Below are 11,442 nucleotides of genomic sequence, written 5' to 3' on the forward strand. Positions count from 1 at the left end.
AATCCATGGCAGGCCAGCAGCTGGAACCTAGGGATGCTCTGTCTCCAGGTTGGCAATTTACTCTGTTGTCTCCAGCCCCAGTGGAAAGCCCGAGCAAAACTTATGCAATCTACATTTCCAATATACAATTAAATGGACATCAGACACTGACATATTTCTTGCTAAATAAAGGGTAAAATTTCTAATTTATTTACATAAATAATTCAAAACAGAATAGTGCCAAGAATGAAAGAAGAGGATGAAAGAGAAAGAAAGGGATAATGCAACCCAATTTCATACCTGGTGTTCTCAAAAGCATTCACAACCACTAAAATTTTCCTAATTTTACCTTAAAGCTTGTGTTCACTTGATTTCCTTCCTACCTTAGTAGTCTCTTCCATCAGGATCAAATCAGCTGTTTCCTGTTTATCTCCCGTTACTGACAGCACTTCTTTTTTTTATAACTGAAAATAGCAACATCAAAAAAGTATGAGATAAAGTCAAGCAAAAATATGAGCCCGTGTATGACTTAAAATCTACCTGTGGAAAAACAAGAAAATAGTTCTTATTAAGTCCATAGTTTACGGTAAGCTCTGGCTTAGCAGAGAGTTGTTCTATGAAATAGAAATATGAACAAGACACAGGAAAACATGGATAGTAACAAGACACAGAAAAACATGTATAGTAACAAGACACAATATGAACAAGACACAGGAAAACATGGATGTGCATCCTAGAGGCAGGTTTACCAGGATTAATTTTTCCAGATTGGAAATTGACCACCACAGTGAAAGCCCCTAGACTGTTTTAGGGCTGAGCTTTTTACTCCCAGCGTTCCTTTTCTTTCTATGTAAGTGTCTAGAAATAGAAGACTAAAGGAAGGACAAGTGAAAATAATTACAATAAGTGACTTCAGGAAGAATTACGTTCAATTTTTAAATAAAGGAAAACTAAAGATTTTCCTCTATTGAGACCAGAAAACCATTAGTTAAGTATAATAAACAATGTTTGAGTTTTAGTGGGAAAGAATTTTAGTATTAGGGTTTGCTTCCTGATCAAATGCCTGTATCTTGTTACAATAAACAAGAAAAATGATTCTGGTTAATGTAAATAGAAAATAAATCTTTAGAAGCATATCAAGTACAGCAGAATCATCAAAAAGGATAGAAAAACAGGGTCACAAAAGAACAGAAATTGGGGTAGCTTCAGACATCTTAAGAGTAGGAATTTAATAACAATAGTAATAATAATTGCAACAATAACAATAGTAATGAAAGCTTTTATCTTTTGAGAGAATACTATGTAACAATATTATAGTAAGCACCGTACATGAATTAAGTAATTTAATTCTCACAATTAGTCTTAGGAGGTAGGTATTATTATTCCATTCTGAGAAAAGAAAAATGGAGCCATAATAAGAATCATCTTGCCAAAAATTAAAGGGACAAGTGGTAAGTGGCAGGAAGTCCCACTCACCAGCCATTGCTGTTATCCACAACAACTTAGCTCCTTTCAGTGCTGTAAACCAAAGGATTGATTGCCCGTAAGCATTTTTTCCATCCTATCACTGCATTCCATGTTCAAAGTACCAAGGGGACACTGGATCCTGCAGTCTAGGGATCTGGCCCCTAAACACGGCCTAGGAGTCTGCACACACATTTATACACACATGATCATACATACGTCATTCTTTCTCACTTGGGTAGAATACTGTATTCCCAGGTTCTGGATAATAGATTCACTCTTTGCTAAACAAACTTGATTCTCATGTAGACAAAGGGCTAGCAAGTGGTGCACATCAAAACCCAACCCCATCTAGCTATGCCTAGAATGTTACCAGGAATAAAGTTAAGAAAGAAAAACCCAGATTCCCCAGGTACCTTGTCCATCAAACCCTGGCCATTATGCTTTACAAAGACATTTCATCCTATGTTCAGACTATCCCCACACCGTATGATTATCTCCACTTCTAGGTGATGACATTGCATCTGGAGAGAAAAAGAGGCTGCCCAGGATGACACAGCCAGTCGGTGGCCACAGCATGAGTTCTACCCAGTGTTCTCGGCTTCCCAGGCTCAGATTCCTCCTTCCCAGGACTGGCTGTGTGTGCGCATCTGTCAACGGTCATAGAAAATCAGTGTGACACACCGTTGGTGGGACAGTTGGAGTATCTGCTACAGAAGGCTGCAGCTCCAAACCTAACTCCCTGTTTTAATCTCTGTTGCAGAGAGAGAAGCTGGTGAAACCATCTGAGAGCCACACTTTTGTACGTAACCCAGATGGTCCTGAAAGAATCAGTGGAACTGATGAGAGCAAGCAAATTGGAGCCAGCTACATTTAACAGATGATAAATGTTTGCGGCTCCATTCCCCCGGCTTCCTGCCTTTGCTGTTGGTGGCTGATGCTCGCTCTATCGCGGTACACTTTGATGACTTCTGAGACTTCTGGGTTGTATTAATATTTAACTTTATCTCTCAATTCTATTTGTGAAACTGCCTTTAGATTACAGAGTGTCCACACAGACACAAGCTAAAATCCAAAATTCAAGCCAAAAAAATGCATCTGTAGAGGTTTCTGCATCAAAGATCCCACCCAGCAAGGTAAAGAGGGATGTACAATTAAAGATCTAACTCACAGGGCAAATCCAGCTGAGAGAAGGGGGGAGTAGGCGGTGGAGGGCTTCAGAAAAAATGTCTGGGTGGGTTTCCACATAGCCACATGGTGAAAGCGAAATAAGTCAAAGCCAGCCATCTGCACTCGAGAGGATGATACTGACTCCAAGCCAAGAGAGAGAAACGGAGAGAATTTTTTAAAAAGGCAATAAAATGTTGAAAACCATGCAAGTAAACACTCAAATTGAGCTTATAAACCAAACTCCATTAGGTCTAAAGAACATCTTTTTCTCTTGTCTCAATTTCACTCTCCCTCTGGCCTTGACGTTAGGTTTTTAAATTTTAACCATAATTAGATATTTTCACTACATTTTCTATAATCTAATTTTTCCACAGTTCTTCGAAGCTCTTTAAAAAAGGTTTCCCCACATACTGCGGTTAAAACCAAACCACATGCAACCTCCTTCCACTTACTGACACACGGCTCTACAAGACAACGTACAAACTATGCGAGTAAGACCCTGGGCTCCCATGAACATAATTGTGGGTTGTGGGATCCCAGGGAGTGTCCCTGTGCTGTGTGTAGCCTTTCCATAGCTCTTCAGTGTATCCCACCTGCTGTCAGCTTGCCCACCCTCAAGGTAAAACACATGCAGCCAACCCAGGACTCCACAATCATATTCTATGTTCTCCAAATGTTGCAGCTCCATTGTCCAAGAAGCCTCACCTTTAGCTCTTTCCAATTCAGAGAGGGACACCCAACAGTCACTCCCCTAGTGTACAGCAGTGTCTCCCACCAGCTAAAGTCAATGATGTTATTTATTATCATTTTTCTTATCATTGCTTCAAACATTTATCCTCTGCTCTCACTCCGGCTCCTTCCTTCTCTGCCATCTCCTTCACACATCTGGTTACGCCACGACATTCTCTAAGCCTATTCCCGAGGTTGTTGGGAGTTCTGACACTGTCCTCATCTTAGCAGTTTATCATCAGTCCCTTCCAAATAAGGAGAATACATAGATCTATTTAAGAAAAATACAATGAGTGCCACATAGGTAATTTTAACTTTTACTTTCTAGTGACCACATTGAAAAATAAAACAGAAAATAAGGAAAGATAAATTGATTTAAGCAACATATTTTTATTGAACTTAATATATTCAAAATACCATCCTGTTAATATGTGATTCTAGTTGCATTCCTAGTGTCCAACAGTGACATGTGGCTAGTGGCTGCCATATCTGTCAAGAAAGACCTCAAAGACAATGAACCCTCACTATGTGGTAGGAACTTCAGTGACATGATCTCATAGGTATTATTCACTCCACTTCACCATGAGAAAATTGAAAGCCAGTGAAGCTGTGCAGCCTGCCCAACCTTACGCAGCTCATAAACCGAAGAGCTGCAATTAAAACTAGATCTATCTGACACCAAAAGACATGTTGCTTTTTTTTTCTTTCTCCATACCTCTCCCTATTTCCAAAAGAAGACTCTAGTCCTTGGTCAGCTGTTTCAAATATGCAAAAGCCATGGGACTTCATTCCCTTCAGGCACAAACTATGTACCAACCACCACCACTTCCTTCAACACCCCCTGGCTCTGAGAGAGAGAGACAGAGAGAGAGAGAGAGAGAAACTTAACCTCTATAATTTACATGAGCCAAACTCAGAAGCACTCTCAGAGCTCCTTGACACGTTTGTTCTTTCACCTTGACTTCCTCACGCGTTTTCACTTTTCTTAGTACCCTTTAATGCAGGTGTCATGTGGCTTATTTTTCCAAAACTCAACTTGAACATTTTTGGAGGTCTCTGGTCATCTTTTTATACCAAACAAAATGGTCATTTTTCAATCTCCAGTCTCACGGGAGACTCTTTCACTGTTGAAGATCAATTTCACAATTTTTTTTACCTTCATGATAAGAAGTGTCTTGTAACACACATTAGTTGGCATTTTTTTGGTAACTTGTTATTCACAGAAAGTTCTTACATCCACTGGAAGATACTTGTTATGCTTCTATCTCAATTTCCTTTAGCTGAAACTAGACCAATTATAAATATATCGTAAGGTTTCTGTTTTTTAAAATATATATTCCCCACAATTTAGTGGAAAATATTTACTAACCTGCTTTGGTGTCTAAATATTCACTTAGAGAACACTCTAAATGAGGCTTCATTGGCAGATCATCTAAATAAACAGCGTGATCACTTCTAATCCTAAATGTAGCTTTTTCAACTATGACTTCATGACAGATGGATTTTGATAGAAAAACAAAAAAAATTGTTAAAATTTTTCCTAAAGCGCAATATTTTCTGTAAAAGAGTTACATATGTATATATTCATAGTTTGCATTTCAAAAAGTATTCTTGCCTAGTCTTTGATTGGCTGGGTTTAGGCTATTGATTACATCATTATCCACTTTCTGCAGCCCTGTGTTCTCAGTAAGGGGAGAAACCCTTACGTTAACAGGAAACCCATGTAATTCTCAACAAAAGTACCTTATGTTCAATGTTCTGTCCTTATTCTTTATGAGAAAAATGCATGATTATCTTTACATACTCTGTTATTGACTTCAAAATACAACTGTATTTTCATCAACTCAGTGACTATCCAGGATAATGCATCTATGTCTTCCAAAGGCCAGCATTTCCTCTGAATATTTGTTCTCATATAGCCTATGGTTTTGCTCACACCAGCTTTTCTATCTCTCATAACCTCAATCTAAATTTATCTAAGGCTTTTTAGTCATTTCTTTTCTTCCCAAAAACCTTCTAAGTGTTTTGCTACTTTTAAGTAAAATCTGTATATATTTAAGGTGTACATGTTTTGGTATATGTGTATATATATACGAAATGATTACCACGGTCAAGCAAATTAACATATCCTTCTTCTCACATGGCTACCTTACTTTGAAGCAGAGCACCTGAAATCTAAAATCTCCAGCACACAATATGGAATTATCAACCCTAGCCATTATTTTGTACATATAATCTCTGCACAAATTCATCCTACATAACTGCATAATATCTCCTCCTTTCCTCCACCTCTCCACTGCTCCGAGGAACCATCGTTCTACTCTCTGCATCTAAGTATTTGACTGTTTTAGATTCCGCACAGAAGTGAGATCATGCAGTGTTATTCTTTCTGTGTCTGGCTTATTTTACTTAGCAAAATATCTGCCAGGTTCATTCATGTTGTCACAAATGGCAGGGTCTCATTTGTTTCTAAGGCTGAATAATATATGACAATTTTCTTATTCATTCATCTGTTGATGGACGCATAAGTTGTTTCCACGTCTTGGCTATTGTGATTATCGCTGCAATGAACATAGGAGTGCAGACATCTCTTCAAGGTACTGATTTCATTTTGGAGGTTATGTACTCAGAAGAGAGATTGCTGGATCATATGATAGCATCTATAATGTTTTCTGTAATCAGTGTACTAATTTACATTCCCACCAATAGTGTACAATCTTTTCTCCACACTCTCACCAACACTTATCTCTTACATTTTTGGTAATTGCCATCCTAACAGGAATGAGGTGGTTCCTTATCGTGATTTCAATTCACATTTCCCTGATTATCAGTAATGTTGAGTACCTTTGCATGTCCCTGTTGGCCATATTTATGTCCTGTTTGGAAAAGCCCTTTACTCATTTTTCAATTGAGTTATTTGGGGTTTTTGTTTGTTTGTTTGCTGTTTAGTTGTGTAAATTTCTTACATATTTTGAATATTAATCCATTAGATATATGGTTTACAAATATTTCCCTCTATAAGCTGCATTGTCATTTTGTAGACTGTTTTCCTTACTGTGCAAAAGCTTTTTAGTTTGGAATCATCCCATTTACTTGTTTTTGCTTTTGTTGCAAAAAAATGTTTGGTGTCACATTAAAAAAAAACTCATTGCCAAGACCAATGTCATGAAGATCTTCCCCTGTTTTTTTCCAGAAATATATGATCTCAGGTATTATGTCAAAGTAATTTATTTTGAGTTGAATTTGTGTATTTTGAAAGACAAGAACCAAATTTTATTCTTTTGCATGTGAATATCTAGTTTTACCAACACCATATATTGAACAGACTATCCCTCCCCCATTGTGTGTGTTCATTGCTCTTGTTAAAAATTAGTGGACCACTTATGGTTTTGTTTATTTTGGGGCTATTCTGTTCCATTGGTTTACATGTCTATCTATATGCCAGTACCATATCTTTTTGATTTCTATAGTTTTATAATATAATTTGAAATCAGGAAGTTTGATACTTCCAGCTTTGTTCTTTTTGCTCAGTATTGCTTTATCTATTTGTTGTTGTTGGTTTTGGGGTTTTTTTTTTGTAGTTTCATACTTATTTAAGAACTGTTTTTTCTCTTTCTGTGGAAAACGTCATTGATATTTTGTTAGCGATTACATAAAATCTGTAGGTGTCTCTGGGTTAGTGTGGACATCTTAACAATATAAATTATTCCAATCCATGAATATAAAATTTGTGTCTTCTTCAATTTCTTTAATCAATGTTTTACCATCTTTTCTGTTAACTCTTTTGCTTCTTTGGTTAAATTTATTTCTAAGAATTTTATTAATGCTATTGCAAATGGAATTTTTTTCTTGATGCCTTTTTCAGTTAAATTGTTGTTTGTTTAAAGAAAGATGACCAGGACATAGGCACAGGCAAAGATTTCATGACAAAGACATCAAAAGCAATTGCAACAAAAGCAAAAATTGGCAAATGAGATTTAATTAAACTAAAGAGCTCTTGCACACCAGAGAAACTATGAGTGGAATAAACAGTCTACAGAATGGGAGAAATTTTTGCAAACTATGCATTTGTCAAAAGGTCTAATAGTCAGCATCTATAAGGAACTTAAACGAATCTACAAGAAAAAAAAACAAACAACCACATTAGAAAGTGAGCAAAGGACATGAATAGACACTTCTCAAAAGAAGACATACATGCACCACAATCATATGAAAAAACCAGGCCCGGTGTGATGGCTCACACCTGTAATCCCAGCACTTTGGGAGGCCGAGGCAGGTGAATCATGAGTTCAGGAGTTTGAGACCAGCCTGACCAACATGGTGAAACCCTGTCTCTACTAAAAATACAAAAATTAGTTGGGCATGGTGGCGCATGCCTGTAATCCTAGCTACTCAGGAGGCTGAGGCAGGAGAATTGCTTGAACCTGGGAGGCAGAGGTTGCAGCGAGCTGAGATCACACCACTGTTCCCCGCTTGGGCAACTAGAGCAAAACTCCATCTAAAAAAAAAGAAAACCCTCAACATCACTAATTATTTGAGAAATGCAAATCAAAACCACAATCAGATATCATCTCACACCAGTCAGAATAGTTATGAAAATGTCAGAAAATGACAGATGCTGGTGAGGTTGTGAAGAAACGAAACACTTATATACTGTTCGTGGGAATGTAAATTGTTTCAACCATTGTGGAAGACAGTGTGGTGATTCCTCAAAAACCTAAAGACAGAAATATCACTCAAGTCAGCAATCCAATTATTGGGTATATACCCAAAGGAGTATAAATCATTCTATTATAAAGACACACGCACATGAGTGTTCACTGCAGCACTCTTCACTGTAGCAAAGATAGGGAATCAACCTAAATGCCCATCAGTGGTAGAGTGAATAAAGAAAATGTGGTACATATATCACATTCCCGAAGTTTCCAGCGAGCTTCACTCCTCTCTGAGCTTACATTCCTAAGGCAGCCAGCTGTGTTGGTGAGCACTGATTCCCACTCAATGTGACGTGGCTTACAATCTTCATTAGGTTCCTACTCCCGACCAGAATGAGGAATGATCGCTTCATCCATCAAGCCATGCAGTGCGTGATCCACAATCTCCATTTTGGTTGAGTTATGGGATGAGAGATTCCACAGGGTTCCGGGAATGACTTCGGTGAGGTCAAACGCACATGAGCAGGAACACCATCACAGGTTTTTATGGCAATCTTGTTATCCTGGTCATGTCCAAAAGAGATATTCTTGAGAGCTTCACAGGCTGCAAGGTGCACTTCCTTTTTGGGGTGGTCTAACAGTCCCACCAGTATTGGGATGCCCCTGAGCTTCTGCACGTCGGTGTTCACCTTGTCATTGTGGTAGCATAAGTGTTGCAGGTAAGCAGCTCCATCTAAGCGAAATCCAAGCATGGCGATCACCTCTGGCAGCTCTGACTGTCTCCAGTTAGGAGATGGGGGCCATCCAAGCTTGCTAAACTTCCTCGCTCATGCTGGGCCAAAGGAGCGGAAGAGTACTGATCTGATGGCACCTCCTCACCAATCGTGTCTTCATAGCTCCTGAGGTGCCGACGAGGGTCAGAGGGTGTCCCAGTCCGACGGGCAGTGCAGTAATCAGACATCATACCGTAATCCACGTCCTCATAGCCCATACTATGCTGGTCACCCTCCAGCCCATAAGGCTCTGGATGAAAGTGATGCAGATCCACGCTGCTCCCACCTACCCGAACCTGGGGTTGGGGCCCATACACATCCTGTCTACTCGGTGCCCAGTAGCCTTCCATGCTGGGCCTATACCGCTCCTCAATGCGGGTCACCCGGGACAGACTGCCATAGTTATCACTGCCACCTGGATAACTGTCTTCATAGGGGTGGCTATATGCATCAGGAGGGTAGTGGAAGTTCCTGAAGGGTAGCAGTGCCTGCTTGCCCCACATAGGGACCAGGTCCCCCATTGCCATTCTTGCGGAAGTCACGACCCAAAGTCTGGATATAATAAATACAGTTAGAAACTATGTTCCTGTCCCCCATTGCCATTTAGACTATGCCTAAACCAGGTCCCCCATTGCCTTTCTTTGGGTCATGGCCCAAAGTCTGGATATAGTTAGAAACTGATGAGGCATCCACAGGCAACTCGTCTGGTCCCACAGGGACTGACCGTACTGTCCGTGTGGCCACATTCGTTACTACTTTCTTTACCATGGTCTCTGTGTGCCGAGTGGTCCCATCATCTGAGGTCTCCACAGAGACCACAGACATGGCTCCCTCGGCATCCTCCTGGGTGTAGGTCTCCACAATCTGCCCCGGCTCCCGCATCCTGGGGACACTGCTATACAGAAGGTGATGTGCTCCTGATGCCGGCGGGTGAGTGTGCCATTGGCCACGTGAGTTGGCATCTTGTGGTGAGACCCAAACGCGTTCCAGCTGCGCCGAGACGTGGCACCATTCCTCTTCCAGCGCTCAGGTCAGCTTCTCACTGGGCCTCTTGTTCCTTCACAGAGGACAACAGAAACCAAGATGCTGGCGGTCGACTCCACCTCCGAGTCGTCCATGGAGGTAAGGGGCAGAGCCGCCGCAGGGCAGGGTAAAAGGGAAGGTGAATCACAGAGGGAGAAGGAGGGAGAGAGACCCCCCACTTCACCCTAAGAGAAGGTCGCAATTTATTAGTTTCACCCAGAGAACTGCCCAGTCTAGAGTCAAAAAATCACGGAAGAAGCATCCCAGCCACCAGAGCAAGGAAGAAGCAGGAAGGAGAAAGCTCAAATGTGGAGCTCTAAAAAGCAGTCCTTTAAGAAAGAAACCCGAGGCCTCACCAATGTGCTGAGGACAAATCCTGCAAGGCAGTTGCTTTTTCGCCACCTCTTCCTCCTTTCAGGATCTTTCCTGCTCTTCTTTCTCTCTCTCCCTCGCTTTCTTATTTTATGCAGCTATAAAAAAGAATGAGATCATGTGCAGGGACGCAGATGGAGCTGGAGGCCGTTATCCTCAGCAAACTAGTGCAGGAACAGAAAACCAAACACCACATGTTCTCACTCATAAGTGGAAACTAAATGATGAGAACACATGAACATATAGAGAGAAACAACACACATTGGGGCTTTTCAAAGGGTGGAGGGTGAGAGGAGAGAGAGGATGGGGAAAAATAACTACTGGGTACTAGGATTAATACTGGGTGATGAAATAATCTGTACAACAAACTCCCATGACACAAGTTTACTTGGGTGACAACCTGCACATGTATCCTTGAACTGAAAAGTTAAAAAGAGAAAGGCAACCAATTTTTCTATGTTGATTTTATATCTACTGAAGTCATATATTAGTTCTAACAGTTTTTTTGTGGAATCTTTAGGTTTTCTCCACATAGAATCATGTCACCTGCAAACAAATAATTTTGCTTCTTCCTTTCTAATGTGGATGACTTTTTAAAAAATTCTTGTTTAATTGTCCTGGCTAGTATTTTTAGTACTTTGCTAAATAGAATTAGTAAGAGTGGGCATTCTTACCTTGTACCAGGTCATAGAGGAGAAGCTTTCAGTTCTTCCCCACTGATTATTATGTGAACTCTGAGCTTTTCATAAATGGCTTTTATTGTGCTAAGAAATTTTCCTTCTTATACCTATTTGTTGAGAGTTTTTTCTCATGAATGGATGTAAATTTTATCAATTTTTTTCTGCATGTGTTGAGATTATCATGTGGTTTTCACATTTTATTCTATTAATGTGGTGCATCTCATTTATTTATTTGCATCTAGGAGATAAATCCCACTTGGTCATGGGGAATAATATTTTTGATGTGTTGTTGAATTCAATTTGTTAGTATCTTCTTGATGATCCTTCCATCTATGTTTATCAGAGATATTGTCTCATAGTTTTCTTTCTTGTGGTGCTTTTGTCTACCTTTGATGTCAGGGTGATGCTGGCCTCATGAAATGAGCTTGGAAGCATTTTCTCTACTTTAATTTTCTGGAAGAGTTTAAGAAGGAGTGGTATTACTTCTCCTTTGAATGTCTGGTAGAAGCCATGTAGTCCTGGACTTTTCTTTATTGTGACATTTTTAAATCACCATGTCAATCTTCTTCTTTGTTATTGCTCTGTTCTGGTTTTTCA

At 39.9% G+C, this 11,442-nt stretch overlaps 1 pseudogene; it reads right to left on the bottom strand.

The window, feature by feature from the left end:
- Positions 1–7,422: 7,422 nt before the first annotated feature.
- Positions 7,423–9,888, bottom strand: LOC105722024 (catenin delta-1-like; annotated as a pseudogene).
- Between the last annotated feature and the right edge of the window lie 1,554 nt (positions 9,889–11,442).

The sequence above is a fragment of the Aotus nancymaae genome, unplaced genomic scaffold (genome assembly GCF_030222135.1).
Source record: "Aotus nancymaae isolate 86718 unplaced genomic scaffold, 86718_ANA_hifiasm-v0.15.2.pri h1tg000065l, whole genome shotgun sequence".
NCBI classification, from domain to species: Eukaryota; Metazoa; Chordata; class Mammalia; order Primates; family Aotidae; genus Aotus; species Aotus nancymaae.